Here is a 19,436-nt window from a genome sequence, read left to right as displayed (position 1 = left end):
TTTGGGGAAAAAATGCTGAATTCATCTATGGACATGCTGGGTTTAGATAACTGTGGGCCATAAAAAATTGTATCTGTTTAAACAGTTAGGTATGTGTCCCTGGAACTCAAGAGACATATCTAGATGGAGGTAAAGATTTGGTATTTATTAGCACATAGATGTTAATTGAAGCTGTAGTTGTAAATAAGATTTACCTGGGAGAGGGTGTGGAATGAGAAGAAAAGAGAACCAACACTGTGGTTTATTAATACAAGGATATACAGGAATAAGATCCCATAAATGAGACTGAGATAGAGCTGCCAGAAAGTAAGAAAAAAACATATTCATAAGCAATGGACCCTTTATAGCTTCCATCATCCCTATAGATCTTGAAGTTCCCCAGGACAAGAGCAGAGTGGAGAGGAAGAGTTATTGCCAAGGTCTTTAATGAAAGAGGAGATTGATCAGGTGATGGTAGATGATGGTGACTGATGGTGACTAGGAGGGGAGAGTGTGACTAGATGACTGGATGGCACATGCTTCACAGTGGTAAGAACAAAGAGCTTGGAGTGTGAGACAATGAGAAATCTTCCTTTGAAAAGGTTTCAGGATAAACAAGATTTTGAGAGGAGTCCTGTAGACTGAATGTTTGTGCCCCTCAGATTCATATGTTGAAACCTAATCCCCAATGTGATGGTATTTGGAGATGGGGCCTTTGGGAGGTGATTAGGTCATGAAGGTGAAGCCCTCATGAATGGGATTAATTATAATCCCATTAGTTTATTATCTTATAAAGAGATATAAGAGAGACTCCAGAAGACTCCCTCACCCCTTCTGCCATGTGAAAACACAGTGAGAAGATGGTGTTCTATGAACCAGGAAGTGGGATTTCACCAGACACCGAATCTGCTGTTGCCTTGATCTGAGATTTCCCAGCCTCCAGAACTATAGAAATAAATTTATGTTGTTGATAAAGCGTCTAATCTGTGGTGTTCTGTTTTAGCAGTCCAAGTTGACAAAGACAAGTTGAACTTAAAGCATGAGAGGGATGAAGGAAACGCTCAGTTAAAAGACTGTGGATCTAGAGGGATATAACTCAGGACTCAGGATTCTAGAGGGCACAGTGGGAAGATTTGGGACAGAGGGAAGCAATAGGAGGTTGTGTTAAGGGGAAAGCAGCACAGAGCATTATGGGGTGGTGATATGGTAAATGATAGTGAACAAGAAGGCTTGTGTTGGTGCAGTCTAAAGATAGTAGGGATTTAAGGTGGGGGGTTTAATTGTTGGTAAAGATGCTAGATAATTAGTCTTGGCTCTACCCTGTATGTGGCTGGAGTTCTTGGCTTTCTTAGGAGTCATCTTTCGTCAATGGAATCCTAGGTTTTGATAAATAAGTAGATCTTGAAGCAGGACAAGTGACCCAAGGTCTGGTGATGACATGAACTATGTGGGTGACCCAATTTTCTGCAGAGTAACCAAGCATGTTGGGTTCTATGTGCCAACCTTTGTATTTCATGGAACACCCTTCACCTCCATTTTCAGATCACCATTTGAGATCTGAAGCCTTGTTTATCCCTTGAGTCACAGTAATGTCCCCCCTTTTAAACGCACCTATAGTATTATATAATTTCCTAACCACAGCACTAGCCAAAATATATTATTGCCAGTTTATATAGCTATATCTTCCATTGGGCCATACTCTTTAAAGGTCAAGAAATTTCTGATCTACTGATACATTTCAAGAAACTGGCATAGTGAGTGAAATATTTTTCTCCGTACACACCCACACCCACCCCCCCCCCACACACACACACATACACACTCACATATATAGTATATGGGTGGGGCTAGTATATCCAGTGGGTATTGTACCTTCTGTCTGAGAAACTGGTATGTGCCTGTGCTCCAGGGAGGTGTTCTACGTGAAGGTGGAGTTTTTCTGCCTTCAGTGTCTATGGGGACGTGTGGAGGAGAGGGGTTCAGGTGCTTGTCATCCGCTCACACTGATCATGGCCAAAAGAGGGCAGCAGAGAGCCACAGAGCAGAGGTGATGTGAGGCGTTGCAGAGAACTTGGGTATGCGAGAAGACAAAATCAAGAGTGAGAGTTTTGGATGCTAGGGATAGGGTGCTGCTTTTTACAGAAGCTAGTACTTTGGGGGTTGGTTTAGCAAGGAGAGAGTTGGGAAATCCCCTGGTCTAAAGAGGATATTTAAAGGAAAACTTGAATCTTAAAACCAGGAAATAAAACAGGAAGTAGTAAGGTATTTGCTCCTTGGTTAGGAAGTAATTTGTAATAATTATGTTTTTATTGCCAAGAACATCCTTTGAAACTCAGGCCAAGCCTCCACTCTGTTTATTATGTGACAAATAGAAGAGTTTGATCTTGAAAGTGTGGTCTGTCAGTCATACGAAGGAGAGGGGAGGGGATGGTTAAGTTTAGCCCACGGAAGGGAAGCCACAGATGTACAGGGAGATGCTTCAAGTAAATGCTCAAAGGCTTGCCTCTTAGGGGCAGATCAGGTCCATCTGTTCTAAATGGCCCAAAGGGAGAAAAACTGGGACTAATGAGTAGGAATGACAGGAGGAGTGATTTCAATTCAAAACCAGAACTTTCTTCTTCAGTAGCCTCATCTCATGGACTCTCCTCCTTTGTCTGCCATGCTAGAGCCACACTGGCTTCCTTTTGGTTCCTCAAACACACCACAAAGTTTTCTGCCGTTTTACTACAAGCACCGTTGGATGTTCATCATCTCTCAGATCTTGACTTAACTGCTATTTCCTACGAGGGTCCCTTTGTGGCCATCCCCTGCTATTCTCTATAATAGCATCATGCTCATTTCCTTTAGAACACCCATAACTATTTACCATTATGCATTCATTTATTTCTCTCTTGTTTTATCATCTGCCTGCCCCTGAAGGGCAAGGAAAAAGTATGTTTTACTCTCCACTGTACACCCAAATGCTGGTAACTATGTTTCTGCTTCCATAGCAACCTGAGACCATTGTCAGCAAGAAGTTTAGAGAGAGATATAGCTATGAGATGTAAATGATTATTGGAAACAAACCTTCAAACTGAGCTTTAGTAATGATTAAACATGAAATAGAGATCCAGCAAGAGTCTGAAAAGTTAAATTACATATTTCAGATATTAAAATGAGATATAGTATTTCTTCTTCATTGCTACTAAATAACTTCCTTTGGGCTTTGCTGTATATTTTGCTCTATGTGCCCCTACCTATATTAGTTTTCAAGGCTGCATAACAAATTATCACATATGTAGTGACTTGAAACAATACACATTTATTAGCTCACAGTTTCTCTGGGTCAGGAGTCTGGGTATATCTTAGCTGAGTCTTCTGCAAGGCTGCAAAAGGGTATCAACCAAGACATGATTCTCATCTGAAGGCCCTCCTAGAGAAGACCCTCTTCCCACTTCCCTTGGGTTGTTGGCAGAATTCATTTTCTTGTGCCTGTACGTTCATGGAAGCTTGCTTCTTCAAAGCTAGTGATGGAGAGAGAGAGACTAGAAGCAAATCTACTAGCAAGATGGAGTCTTATATAACATAACAATCAAAGAGCGACATCCCATCACTTTGCCATATTCTGTTAGTTAGAAGCCAGTCACAGATCCCACCCACACTCAAGGGGAAGGATCACACAAGCACATGAATGCCAGGAGTTTGAGATCATGAGGGTCTTCTCAAATTCTGTCTACCACAAGAGCTAATATTAAAATAAATATACATGTAATTAGTTTTACTATTTGATATTCATTGATATAAGTATGCTAAAAAAACTTGAAGAAAAGCTAATTATCCAGACCATGTCTATCATCTTAATGAGCATCAGTTATTATTGTATTTATTTAAATGTCAATTTTGACAAAAGCATAGCAACTCACAGCCAATTTCAGAAAACTGAAAATCTTTTCAGCAATGAGTTAGTCTTCACCAATACCAGCAGTGAGGAACATAACTATCTTCACGAAGGCATCATTTTAACTCCACGTTAATGACATGTTGTAAATATATTATCTGTAGGAAGGTATTAAGCTGTAAATGGGCAAACGATACCAAGCACATCAACAATGGGTGGATAAAACTGAGAAACTCTGCCTGAATGCAGATGGGAGGAAAAAGAGTTAACAACAATGAGAGCCAATGGATGGAGAAGAGAGAAAACAAAATTCAAACTGGAATAAATAAGCCATTCAGATACACATCAGTATAGTCAAGTTTCATATTTGAAGATAAGGACCATGTAGATTTTTGCTCACTTTTCAGGCAGTGACTTGGAGAGTTCAACAATCCTTTGTTGAAGAAAAAAAGAATAACTTAAACTAATTATTTGAAAATTATTAAAGGAAAAATTTCTAGAGTAATTTAAAAGATTGCTAACAAACTTTGTGTGCCACAGAGAACATATTTTCTTTTTAAAATTCCATAAAACATTTGCAAAAATTTTCTTAAATTAGGCTACAAAAAGCATCACTTACTTCTCCAAACCGAGAATTGTAAGGCCATATTCTTTGATCAAAATGTGCTAAAATTTGAAATTAATACAAATTTATACATCCTCCATACAAAACCGAACCCATCTATGTGGGAAATGAAAAAAAAAAGACATTCTCAATAAGAATTGGGCCAGAATTAAAATCAAATGATGACTAAAGACAACTTACAATAAGAATTGCAGAGAAATTCTTTAAATGACATATAAATTTACAATAACTGTAAAAGTATGATACAGGCCTGAGGATAACAGATAGGTCAATGGACCCACAAAAAACCTTGGTGCAGACCATAGAACATGTGAAAACGTTATGAACGACAGAAAAGGAAACATAATAGGTACCCAATAACATGTTGAATGGATGAATCACTAGGTTTTCAAATCAGTAGGATTATTAAACAAATATTGCTTTAACAATTGATAATTTTTTGGAATTAAGATTAGTTCTCTATCTCAGATTCCACATCAGAGTAAATTCAATATGAATAGAGTTAAAAGCAAAAAATGAAACTATAGAAAAATAGAGGAAAATAACATTGAATATGTTTCTGATTTAAGGGTAGGAAAGTATTCTCAAAACATAAAGTTAAAAAAACCCATGTACGTAAATAATGAGATTTGACTAAAACTATCTGAACAATAAATACATTCATATACGTACTAAAGGGCACATGGCAAACTGGTGTAAGTATCTCAAATATTTTGTGAAAGAGAATTTAATATCTTTAGTAAACAGTGCTAGCAATCAGTACAAGAAATACTCCAACAGAGAAATAGGTCAACAACATGAGTAAATAATTCACAAGAAGAAAACTAGCCAATAAAATATGGAAAAAAATATTCAACCCCAAGAATAGCCGAAGTAAACTAAGTAGAAATATGTTACCAGTTTTAAATTTTCAAATTTGCATGCTTTGACAAATGGTAATACCCATTTTTGGCTGGGGTGCAATTATGACTACTCTGGAGGGAAATTTTGCAATATGCCAGAGGATCCTTAAAATCCTTGCACTTTTTTGGCTGGTAATTTCTCCTTTAGGAATCTATTTTTAGAACATCTAAACAGATCCACTGAAGGATTTATGTATAGGAATCTTTGTTGAGGCATGATTTATAATGTCAAATATTCAAAACAAACTAAATGACCAAAAAGAATTGAATGAAGTATCAATTACTAAAGTTGCGCTTAATAATAGTATTTAATTACATATTTAAACGCTTAAGATATATTATTAAATGAAAATGTAAGTCATAAAATAATATTTACAGAATGTCCAATTTTAAATAACAATCACTTACTCTTTTAATAGAAAAAAGACTGAAAAATGTTATTGGTGAATCTTTGATCTTTGTAGGAGTCATCTGAGAGACGGCAAATAATTTTTATTTTGCTACATTTTCCAAATTTAGTAAAATATTATAAACAGATTAGTTATATGTGTAGAAAAACAGGAAATGATATTTACTAAAAAATGATATATATTTTTCAGATAAAATTTTTGAGTTTAAAAATAAAGTTATGAGAGATAATGAGAGAATTCATGAAGCGGTTAGTGAAACACTTTCATATCTCACTATTGACTGCATTTTGAAAATTCTAACTGCTATAGGCAGGAGAATTTTCCCATAGCATCAGATTTGATGAAGAACTATGAATTGAGAATGTGACTGGCCACAATTGCACAATGTCTTTTCAATATGCTGTTGTTGGTAGTGGCGGGTACTTTTTTTTTTTTTGGAGGACACTATGGTTATTCTTCAACTAATCCTCAAAACCTCCCAGTTTTGGGGTCTTAGAGAATATGTTTAAACAGTCAGAGATGGAAGGAATCTTGGATCATTTGGTTCAATTATTTTCATTTCACATCTGGGAACCCAAGGACATTATATGATCTCCTCACTGAGACGAAGCCAGAAGCCAGTGGTAGCCTTTTATCCTTTCCTTTTTGTATAATGTGCTATGTACATATACCTGAAGATGATTCTGCAAACTTATCTAATAGCTTTTACAGTTGATTTTTTTAGATGGGGAGGTAAATTCCCTGTGGCTAGAAAGGAATATTAGATATATTTTTGCCTAACGGCCAATGTGAAAATTGTAAGTGTATAACATATGGCATACCCATTTATTTGGGACCTCTACGCAAGATGTGCTGATCTACCTTGATAGGTCTTTTTGGTTCCTGGACCCAATTCCGACAGAGTGTGATGCAAAAGGTATTGGCTCCAAATTCCTGCTTATTTTATGTTATTAAATATCACCCTCAACCTTAGACAGAAATACTTGGACTTTAACTTAAATTATGCATGTGTATAAATTACTTTTTTACTTAAATTATTCACTGTGTATAAACTACATACGTCCCCTAATTGCTAATATGGTGAACATCTTTTAGTAAATGTATTGAATGAAAATATTAAGAAAACAAACAAATTGAATTCAGACAGCAAGGTGTGTTAATTTTCCTGGTTTACGATGTTGCAATGTCCACTGGGGATACTGGAGAGTCCTTTAAGGATATAGTCCACTGGTTGACTCATCACATTCCAGGGTCTAGTTTTCAGCCTTGTAAGGCCAGAAATTCAGTCTTGTTGGAACTCTGAGATAATTAGACCCTGGGAAATAGCTTCATTTCAATAAAAAGAGAGAGATGTATAAACTAGAATATTAATTTACTCACTTGTAATGAAAAATATTTAACTGTAGCTAGGACTGAATTACTCATGTTAGCAGATCAGGATATTCTTTCCCTGTAGGCAATAGGCAAAGGCTACAATATTTAATCAGAAGGCTGATTTGATGAAAATATACTTGTTTAATTTCAGGGTGTATCTCTCCTAAATTAAGGATAGACTAAATTAAGACTACAAAGATAGTCTAACCCTGTTGAGGATAGATACCTATGGAATCTGATGACCTCCAGTCTCCATCCCCTGAATACGCACTCACTGTATTTTATAACTAGTCCCTCTCTTTCTGCAGGCTATTATGTCTACCTTCCATATTCCATATCATATTTTTAAACCTCTTTTTTTATCATTTCTATGTTATTTTGATATTCTATATTCTAGCACTAAATTTACAGTATCATTTCTTCACTGATCACAATTATATAAGTTGTTGCCTAAGTAAATGTCTTGAACCCCGTCTTTTGAGATACATACTTTATATAAACTTGCTACAAAATGATAAATCGCGTTTTCTAGATCAAACCAATCTAGGAGTCAAACTGGATTCCTACATATCATCATATTTACATTTTTAGGTTTACTTGCACTCACTATGCGAGTTTTTCCATTCTTACCTGAAGTCTCCTTGCAACTATTTCTGGAAGTCTCTGCAGAGCGATGCCCTCCTGAGGGCCCTGATGCCCATGAAGGAAGTGCTGCACTTCTGGGGTGCCCATCAGTGTGGATGCTGCTATGGTGCTGGTTCCTGCCCTGAGAATACTGTCTTCTGCTTGCTGCATGTATTGCCCTTCACCACAGGTGGGTCTGTGCCCCATTGCTGCAAGAGCTGTGGCTAATAAGCTACATTGCCACAGAAGCAGAAGCAAAAATAATGAGGTCAAAACATATCATGATAATGACCAACCAAAATAAGAAATTTCTGGGTAAAGTCAGTCCCTGAGGAAATGGGTTAGCAGCGGTCAGGAAAATAGGTGATAACCAAAAGTGTTTACCTTAGAAAAGAAGAGGATTTTGGAGTTGGATAGAGGAGAAAGAAGAGAGAAGATAGAGAAAGGCGGTTTAGGTATCATTGTAGGAGGCTGGAGCTGATCTAACCCTAGCCCTTGGGATGCCTGTAGGTGAGTTAGAAAAAGGCTCCTCTCCTTCCAGATGGAGGCAGCTGCTCCCCAGGGCACATGACTTAAAGAGCTGGAGGGCTGGATATTTCTGTTTTCGCACCCCCTTGGCCAAGCGCATTTATGCAGGGCACAAATTGCACAACTGTTTAAAAATTAATGACATTTAACAAGAATATTGAAAAATGATATAATTAAGGAAAACTGGAGGTTTTTAAGGATATAAACTTTTTGGGTGTTTATCACTAAGTTAAGATATTTATGTAGCAGCAAGAAATTCTTCTTAGTTGCCACTAAAAAAAAGAGAGAAGTGGGTTTTAAATATGAAATGTAGATTAGATTAGCATCAGTTATCTGTTTATGTTGTATTAATCTAGTGATTCCCACAAGAGTGGACCCTGCTAGGAAGGCATACACAGGGAGTAGGGTCTTACAGCATTTCGCACTCTGTTGAGCTCTGTTTTCACAATTGTGATTTCTCCTTTTTTTCCTTAACTTGAAGTATGCTTGTCAACCACATCCAAGAGGCTACTATTACACAAAGTCAGCAATGCCTGGTTTCTGTGCAGCAATATTCCTAGACAATATTGTTTTTCCAATATTTGTGGCTGTGCTATGTTTAGGTCATGATTAAAATATTTTTTCCGGCGAAAAGCATTTGAAATGGAGCTTCTGAATTATTTCTCTCTAGTTTTCAGCTTCAGCTTCCTATAGTATAGAGTGCTTTAGATTTAGTCCTACCTAGAGGCAGAGTACGTGTCCTAGGAAAATACTGCCAACTTCTTGATTCTGTCACTTCCTTAAAATTCTATGGCACATATATATGTGCATATGTATGCATGGGCAAATGTGTGTGTGTGTATATATATGCATATATATAGCATATACATGTACGTATGCATATGTATACACATATATGCCATATAGATTTCAGAAATTTAAAAAATATGAAGTTTCTCACCTCCTTATACGTGGTTGGTGCCTTAGAGGGAATTAGTATCACTACTTTGCAAATTCAAACTGTGAACATTTTCATTTGAGGTGAATCCCAGTGTTGGCTTTCGGCAGTGTGTGCTAGAGGTGTGATACACTGGGGGGCTCCCTGGAGGGAACATGGCAATGGAGGAATTTTAATATAGATGCATGCAAATAATAGAGCTATAAACCTTGGCAGGAAAAAAAAACTACTTCACTTTTCTAGCAAACTGATTTTCTGGACTCATATCAAATCAGTTTCTAAACTTGCTATGGCCATTTTTAGGCAGCTTGAACTCCCCTGCATGTCCCTCTTTCCCAACTTTTCCCCCACTAAATCCTCCTGCTTTCAGATTTGTACCAATATCTCCTTTTCTTCTTTGCAGTTGGCCTGACAACCACTCTGTCCCTTGGGTATCTGCTTCTTTAGGGATTGTCTATTAAGCGCAGCAGTCTCCCTAGCCTTCTTAGTAATCCTCCTCATTCAAGTTACTTTCTTGTCACACACCAAGATGGCAACTAGAAATTCCTGGTTTAAGTGTCTTAGCTGCTGATTACACAGAAAAAGGGAAAAGGCAAAAGTAACACATATGAAGAAGATATACATTTCTGAAATCTTAAAAGTTTCCCACAAACATTCTTCCTCCAGAAATGGCACTTGGTGGCCTGGGTGAGCACCTGATATCTTATTCCTGAGCACTGAGCTACTAATAGCACCCCACCTTCCTGCCACCAGCTATAATAATTTTTTTTCAAATTCTCCCCTTTACAACAATGATAGCAAACATACAAGGATAGAAACCATTATTTTTCAATGTAATCAAGTGGATTTTATTGCTGATACATTGGTGTCTTATTTCTTTAGACTTAGGCAATAACAGATATCCTTTTCCGTGTATTGATTTATTCTTGTTCTTTCCTTCTCCTCCTACTTCTAGAACTGGACTTCAGGTGTAAATGACTCGTGTCATGAATGGAACAGTTGAAACAACCTGAGGTCCTGGATCTGAATTCACGGAAACACCTTTTAAGATTCATGAGCCAAAACGCTGAGTTTGTAGTCCCCTGCTTGATCCCATTTTCTGTCTTTTCAATACATTTAAAAAATATAATATAATAGAGATTTGAGCTTTAAGTTTCTTATTTCTGTAGAACTGAACTGCTTGAATTCTACAGCCCACATTCGAAATAAAATATTGAACATTTTCCTGACTCTTGATCAGACTATCAAATTTCATTCTTCTAGGCTTGTACTAATCTACGTCATTCACTAACAATTTACAACAGTACAACTTTTGTTACATGATCTTCAGCAATAAAATATCATTTAAAATATTTTAGTATTTCATTATTAATAAGGGTAATTTGTCTTTATAAGAATTGATATTTTGTTTTAAAAATATCACAATCATTATATAATAGTATTTGAAGTATAAAATGTCCTTTTTCTATTCTTCTTCTCCAAGGAATTAAAATGAAAGCTAAAGACTTAAAAACCACATCATCATTATGAATCAAATAGGAGGTACCATTCCCTGGTATTAAATAAGTTATGAAAATTAGCACTGAGAATAAATTAAAGCATGGTGAATATTGCACAAGGTAATAATGAGATTCACTGTATGGTTTCCTAAAATCCTTAGAGAGAAAAGTCAATGAGTCCCAGTCACTGAAGGCACTTAGGGATCATATTGTCTAGCTGCCCACTGTACTGGAGAGAAAACCACAAGAGGGTTTACATGACTTTCCTGAGTGTTGTTGGTGGCATATCGAGATGTAGCACCCATTTCTTCTAACTCCCAGTCTTATAACAGTTTATTAAACCATACTGGTTGTAATCATTATCCCATGAAATTTTTGGCATCTTTTTCAACCTCATATTTGTTACCATGAAATAGATCTGGTGATGATAAACTGTAGTCGCTTAAAAATAAACTTCATACTTATACATTAAAAAAATTCTTATAGGAAATCTTATTTCCTTTAGGCTTTGTCTGATTTTCATATACATAAATGCTTGTAATTACAATTTATGAAGAGTCTTGAAGGGAAACATCTTGGTGCTATGCTGTTGCGCATGTTATTCCAGGGAAGTTGCTCCTGCTGGTACATTTCATGTGAGTGCTGTTGTTGCTGGAGAGAGGGAGGAGTTATTTATTGTCAACCTGCACATAGGAAAAGATTCTTCTTAGGGTTTTATTGTCGGGGCTCTCTAGAGAAACAGAATCAATAGGATACATGCAAGCATTCAAGAGAAGATTTATTATGGGAATTGGCTCACAGAATTATGGAGGCTGAGAAGTCCCATGGTATACCATCTACAAGCTGGAGAACTAGGAATGCTGGTGGCATAATTCAACCCTGGGGTCCACAGGCCAAGAATTAGGAGCCCTGATGCCCAAGAGAAGACGGACATGCCAGTTCAAGAAAAGAGAGAGAGACTTCACCTTTCCTCTGCCTTTTTATTCTATTTGAGACCTCAGCGGATTGGATGATGCCTGTCCACATTAGTGAGGGCAGATCTACTTTACATGGCCTACTGATTCAAACCCTAATCTCTTCCAGAAACAACCTCACAAACATATCCAGAAAAACTGTTTTATCAACTATCTGGTCATCCCTTAGTCCAGTTGAGTTGACACATGAAACTTATCATCATAGTGGTTATGCTTTTTTATTTTCAGAAACTGACATTGATTGAGTCAGTCAAAATTCTAGTGTCTACATTGTCTTATTGTTGAAAAATAAGCTACCTTTGAGTCTATCCTTATCTCAAATTTTGTATAGCAGTTTGGTTTGCCTGTCACCATCAATCAATGTTTCCATACCTGTAACAATTCAGCCAATGTCATTCTAAGTCAGAAGGAAATAACTTTATCCCCAGGCATTATTGCAATATGTTTCAAAAATTATAGATCTATTTATAGGTGATGTGAAACATTCTTCACATTTATAGCAACTTAATTGTTGCTTTAATAGAGAAGTTAGCCTTGACTGTGAACTGGATCCTTTGAGAGGCTTATTTATGGAGAACACAAATGCCTCTTTTCAAGGATTCCAAGGTGCCAATACACTTTGACTTAGCTTTGAGTTGCTCCCGACTGAAGATCTAAAACTGAACATTAAAGAAAGAATTTCAGTTTTCACTGAAATGTGGAAATTGATGACCATAAATTTTAGCACTGTAGAGTTTTTTCCATTACCTTTCTCTGGAGAGAGTCTTGTCAATGGGAACTAAACGACATGCATCATCTTGTGTTTTCCTCTAAAACTCCCACTGCTAAAAGAGAACAGCATGTTCAGAGTTTCCACAGAAAATTATTATATTGCCTTGTGTTCCCTTATTCCATTTCCTGAGTCTGACTCAGACATAGGAAAAGGGGCAACCTGACTTACCTATAAAGAAAATTTGACAAAACCTCACATTTCTTTAAACCATTACATTTTCCAGGTCTGACAAAGTTATTGAATAAAAGAAACTATAAAGGATAAACTCAGTTATCTCCAGTTTACAAAAAAGGATAAGTAATCTAAGTGACATCCTAACTTTTGGTTTTGGAACACGTGAGGTATCATAGTAATTTGAAATGGTTCTATCTTTCCAGAGACGATAAATTCAGCTTCTACAAATAATAAATAGATAGGCCAGATATAGTTAGAAGAAAGAACATATTTGAAGTCAGAGACCTGAGCTTCTGGCTCGTTCACGTGGTTAATTACCCTTGGGCATTTTTTTTCCATATATAAGATAATAAAAATAATAACACATACTTGTGGTAGATTGATTGCATTAAGGACCATAATTAATGGCATCTCTGTAGCAACATCTTTTCCCTCACACTATAACTCTGAGATCAGCCATGTGACTTGTTTTCGCCAATGGGACAGTATCAAATAATGCAATCTGAGGCTTGAAAAAGTGCTTCTGCTCTTTCTCTTGCTCTCCTGCCTTTATCATGAGAACATGCCCAAACTAGGGGATAAAGCATGTGGAACAGAGTCAAGACAGCCTACTTTGTGCAGTCAAGGCCCAAGGAATGTGAGAGAACCTAGCTAAGGCAATCAGAGCTGCCTAGGTGATGTGCAACTGATTGCAGATGCATGAATGTGCCCCACCAAACTCAGCAGAATTGTGCAGTCAGTGATCAACTCATGACCAAAGATAAATGATTACTGTTTTATGCCACTAAAGTTTTATGATGGTTTGTTATGCAACAGTAGTGAACTGATAAAATACTTCATTGTAGGAATTAAATGAGACAGTGCACGTGAATGACCTTTGCAAACTGTGAAGTAATATGAGTTAAAAATATGCTTAGGATCAATGAGTTACTGGAGATCAGGACATGGAAGAGCCATAAGATGTAGATTTTAGTTATTTCCAGCATCCATCCAAATATTCAATTTAGTTTGTCAATTTTATTTTGCTGTTGTTGTTTAAAGTGATATATATTTATTGTGGCCACCTATTTATGTGCCTAAATGGCTTAGAAGTTCTCATCACTTATAAACTATTATTTGAAAAGGAAACAGTAGAGAAAAAGCCCAATGCCAAAAACTAGACATGGAAGAAGCTCACCAGATTGTGTTCACTTAAATAATTTAAGTGCAGAAAATTTTCATTAGCAAGCAGACAAGAATTTTTTCCTTAGCAAGTTATTAATAGTTTGGCTTGACCAAAGTTAAGGCAAAGAAAAGTCCAAGAAGAAAATTACACATTTGATATTATTTAACACTAATTTATGGCATATTTTTACACTCCTGAATATTTTTTTAAAATTAGATGCTGCAGAAATAAATAAAAAATGAATCCTTGATTTCTGAGTAGACTTCTCCAAAAGTTTATTTTTTAAAGTAGGCCTTTTGGATTTTGGAGCACGTTTTTCCAATATCAACAAAGATATATTCTGAGGGCAACCTACACAAGCCTGTTTAACAGCAATAATATAACAAATATATACTGGGAAACTTACATAAGCCTGGCTCTGTTCAAAGGGATAGAGATATATTAGTGAATAAAGTAGATAAATATTCTTGATTTCATGGATATTACATTCTATCGGGGAGACAAAAATAAGAAAGACACATAAGTAAATATGTAGTACAGTATCTGGCAATAAGTGTTACGGGAAAAAAAGATCAGGAAGGGGAGATGGAGTGTGTCAGTAGGGCTGTCATTTTAACTAGATGGTTTTCACTGCAGTGGCTGAAGAAATGGGCCAGAAGCTGGGAAAACAGACAAAAAGAACAATCCTTTGTGGTTGACGAAGGATTATTTTTGGTGGTTTGAAATTCCTTTTCCTGCTCTATTCTCTCACCTTCAGGCCATAGTTTTCATTCCAGATTTGTTGAGATAAGAAATAGAGACAAAGTAGGAATGTGTGAGGAGGGCACAGCAGCTGAGGGAGAAGTGGATAGTTCCTGAGATGGTTGCTTACATCAGGGTAAATCATAGGACATGGAACTTAGACTTTTCTCTCCTATAATGTACTTTTGTACATCAATGTCTTTTCTCTTTTTCAGAGCGTGCATTACTCAAAGGTAGGAAATGAGTGTATGCTGGGGAAAAAATTAAGGGGGTTACTAATGTGCTGAACTAAGAACCCCAAAATGTCTTCAGGATATTATCTCATATGAGCTGATAGAACCCTTCATATTGGGTGTCTGTTGCCTTTTAAACTGCCCTACAACGTGGTGTCTTGAAACAGCAATTTTATCCTGCTCAAGATTTTGTAGGTCAAGAATTAGGCTCCCTTGTGGCCAGAGGATCCACTTACAAGATATCGGACTCACATGACCGGGAAGTTGGTGTCGACTGTTGTCTGGAACTCAGCAGGTCTTCAGTCTGGGGCCTCAGTTCTTCTTTATGGGGCTTCTACCTGGGGGTGCTTGGGCTTCCTCACAGCATGGTGGCTAGGTTTCAGGAGTGAGCATTTCAATATTGTATGGTCTCATTTATATGTGGAATCTAAAATAGCTGAACTCAGAAATAGAGAGTAGAATAGTGGTTACCAGGGGCTGGGTGGTGGAGGGAATTGGAGAGATATTAAAGAACACAAACTTGAAACCTGAAGATGAATAAGTTCTGGACAATGCATAGCACAGTGATTATAGTCCAGGATACTTTTTATATACTTCAAAATTGCTAACAGAGGCTGGCCCTGGTGGCCTACTGGTTAAGTTTGCACGCTCAGCTTCTGCGGCCCAGGGTTTCGCCGGTTTGGATCCTGGGAGTGGACATGGCATCGCTCATCAGGCCATGCTGAGGTGGCGTCCCACACAGCACACCAGAGGCACTCAAAACTAGAATATACAATTATATTCTGGGGGGCTTTGGGGAGAAGAAGGAGGAAGAGGAGGAGGAGGAGAAGAAGATTGGTAACAGATGTTAGTTCAGGTGCCAATCTTCAAAAAAAAAAATTGCTAACAGACTTGATCTCAAATGTTCTCACCACAAAAAGGAAATGATAATTATGTCACTTGATAGAGGTGTTAGCTAAAACTGTGGTGATAATCATATTGCAATATATAAATCTATCAAATCAACATGTTGCACATCTTAAACTTACACAATGTTATACGTAAATTTTATCTCGAAAGAAAAAAAAGAGTGTTACTCGAGATAGTACTGAATATGTCAGTTTCATAAGGCTTGGGCTGAGAAACAGTGCCACTTCTGCAGTATTCTGTTTGTTAAGGCAATCACAGAACACCCACAAAATTAAGGGGGAGGGGTGTAGATGCCCACCTTTCCATGGTTAAATTAAAATGTTGAATGAAAATGTGTGTTATTCCTACTAAATCGTCAAAAATCTTTGAATTTTAAGACTCATCTTGTTTACTAGGTCTAAGACAGTGCTTAAGGTCGTCATCGTAAAAGCTAATTTATTGAATTGAACAATGATTTTATATTGCTCAATTTTTGAGGGGAAGTGTGAAAGATGCTTTCCAAAAATTGAGAGAGAATAAACTACATAGGATCTTTCTTATGTTGATTGTTTCACGTTAAGCAGTCCATGTTACTTCCCCAAAGCTATTTTCCTTTCATTGCAGGTATGCTTGACTGACCAACCAGACACGAGCTGTAAAAATCAGAGGGAGAGAAATTGCTTTAGTGGATTCAAAGGCAGGAAAGAATGTTTTCTGCATCATGAGCCACTAAGCTGCAGGTTCCGAGGGCTGCTGCGTATTGGAGATCCCTGAACAAATCTGATAGCCCAGAAAGACAAGACAGGCATAAGGCCAAGCTACAGGGTAGAAGTGTCAGAAGAGTTTTAAAAGTGAGTCATGCAGTGTTGATTTTAACTCAATGTTGTGCTTAGGTATGGAAAAAAACATTCATCATTATTTCACTGAAAACAGTGCTCGGTGCTCAGCTGGAGTACAGTCTTGTGAGGCTCGTGGAAAACTTACCTTTCATTTTTGTCTGTATGGTAAATGCTGTTTAGAGCAGGGTATGCAGAGGTTAAAAGAACTTTTTAAGAACAAAAGTTGACAAACATGTCTGAAAGCAAAATGTGACTGACAGCTCATGGCTGCCTAGAGATGGGACTCAGTAGTCTCTGTATAGTGTGTAATTCTTTCTTTATCTAGAGGGTCAGGAAGAATTTTCAGGGTGGAATGGGTCCCTACATTTCCAGAGAAGACCAGGAAATCCCTGTTCCTGGGAACTCAAGAGAAATTTGCTTTTTTAAAAAAGGCTTTATAATTCGATCAGAAACTGTGATGAAAGAGGAAGCAAGAAATTAGTCACTTTCTACAAGCTTTTGTTGTTTTAATCAGCAGGGCAACAGACAATGGGCAAGTTGGCAATTTAGAGCAAACTTAGAGGTCATCCTCTAATGGTTGGATGAGCTGGTTTATGTCAGAGGTCTGACTTAAAAAAAATATAATTGTGAGGCTTATGACAGTATCTTTGGGACAGCCTTAGTTAGAAGTCTTGAAAAATTTAACCTTAAGAGAGTCTGGAATCTAAAAAGAGACAGAGAGGAGAGGAACTGACTCCTACCTTTACAGGAGAGTTTCCTTCCTGCCTACTGCTTTCCCTGTTGGTTATGAAGTGTTTATCTCCCAGCTTTGGCTTTGTGATGCTGTGGTTGGGACTCTGCAAATCACAGTTCCCTCTTGCCAGCTAGCTCCTATTGGGCACTATTAAGATGAGGAACTAGAGAGAAATTGGAAGGGTGAAAGAGGAAAAGATGCTTGCTCCTGCTTTTTTGTTTCCTGATCTCAAGGCCACTCTAGCAAAGGTACTTCATTTTGAACATGGCAGTTGGGTCCTGTAGCAGCAGGTGTCTCCAGGTTCCATTTCCTTTTTCATATTCCTTGTACCAGCCTCACTGAACCTTTCCAGATGACCAGCACTTAACAACTAATGACGTTCCCCGTAAGTCTGAGTGCTGCTTCCACAGGGGTCCTCCTCTAAACTCTTGAGGTTCCAGTGCTGCTCGTAGTGCCCTCTTCTTAGAGGTGTATATCCAGTTCTTTCGGATCTTTCTTTTAAGCTTCTAAGTTCTTTGTAGCCTAGGGCAGTAGCTGCTTCTTGCAGTTACCACTTCTATGATATTTCACTCTTTACTTTTTGCCCTTTTACTCCTTTTATCTTATTCATTAATTCTCTATATTAAATCTCTGTTAACATCACTGATAACTATGACCGATACATCTATTTCACAGGAATGTATACAGTAGGACCCAGTGCTACTCTGGTTTTGCCATAGAGGTGCAGAGCCTGAACTTTTCCTATCTACTCCACACTAAGATACAACAATAATGTTAATCCTAAAGTCTTGCCATAGGGTAGTTGATAATCAACTGGCTAAACAAGCTAAAGGAGGAAGAAAACATGGTGCATTCTGGGGAGGGGTCATTATTTAACTTACTCAGAACTTCAGGGCTCTGCCAAATCTCCAAGGGTCAGTATTTTCTCACATGAAATTCTCTTTAGAATCCTTTTATTCACAACCCCTGCCCCCCAGCTGTAAATGTCATCCCATGGTGTTCTGGTTTACATGTATGTCCCTCAGAATTTGATTTTGTCCTTGATCCCTATCAGCATTCTTCCTCCTATTCAACAGGTGGATGAAGTGAAGTAAAGTAGAGGAGCCAGAGTAGGAATGAATTTCCTGAGTGACTAGGAAATGACCCCCTTAAGAAGACATGAAACAGGGTGTCCAGAGGACAGTTTAAGGATATCTCATTCAGAGAGTGTGTACCAGGAAATTTTTCCTGCAAGATGTACATCTGAGTTGAATCTTGAAGGATGAACTGGCATTAACAAGATGAAAAGGGAGAAGCAGGTAGGCTGTTGAACTAGAGAAGATGTACCTAAATATCCAGGTAAAAGGAGTGAATTTGTAACATTTTGGCATACTATTACATAGCAGATGGGAAGGACAAAATCAAATTGGCTTTCCTGCCATATCTATTTTGGAAGGCCAGAAAGACTTTTGGGAACAGAATATTAAATACGTATCAGGATACATAGAATTTTAATTGACTTTCATCAAAGTATATAATTTATATTATCTTTTTTACTAATTATTTGGGGTAGATATATACTATTTTCTCATTAGACTAAGAATAGAGACTGTCAAATACTATTTTGTGTCCACCCACCATTACTTACACAATGACATATAAATAACTTAATAGATGTATATGAAATTAATAAATGAAAAAAATTAATGAAACTTTCAAAACACCACTATGTGCCATGAAAATGGCCCAGTGAGACCAGCATTCTATCTTGAAGAAGAGCATGTTTTTTCATTTTGTGATATTGGTCTCAAAAGGCAAGAAATTTACCACTTCATACAGAATTCCCAACTACCTTCTTAACAAAATTTCAATATAGATTTTGTTAATGATTGGTTCAGGAATATTTTTCCATATATAATTGCAAGACTTTTTTTCAGTTGTCAAAGAGGAGTTTGATTTGTGGTAAAATAATTTAGTTAATATTTACCACTTTGGGGATGTTCAGCATCCAGACATGCTTCTTAGTTGCATTCTCCTATTGATTTAGAGACCTTTTACTTGAAGGCAGTGGTCACCTCCTACTGTATGAACTGAGGGAGATATGACCCCTTCTCCGTTTATCTCAGTAAAATCAGACTGTAAAGCTATGACATAGGTTTGGCCAACAGGTGTTATTTGTAGGA

The sequence above is a fragment of the Equus asinus genome, chromosome 10 (genome assembly GCF_041296235.1).
Source record: "Equus asinus isolate D_3611 breed Donkey chromosome 10, EquAss-T2T_v2, whole genome shotgun sequence".
NCBI classification, from domain to species: Eukaryota; Metazoa; Chordata; class Mammalia; order Perissodactyla; family Equidae; genus Equus; species Equus asinus.
The sequence above is the reverse complement of the archived record's forward strand: the minus strand, read 5'-3'. Positions refer to the sequence as shown.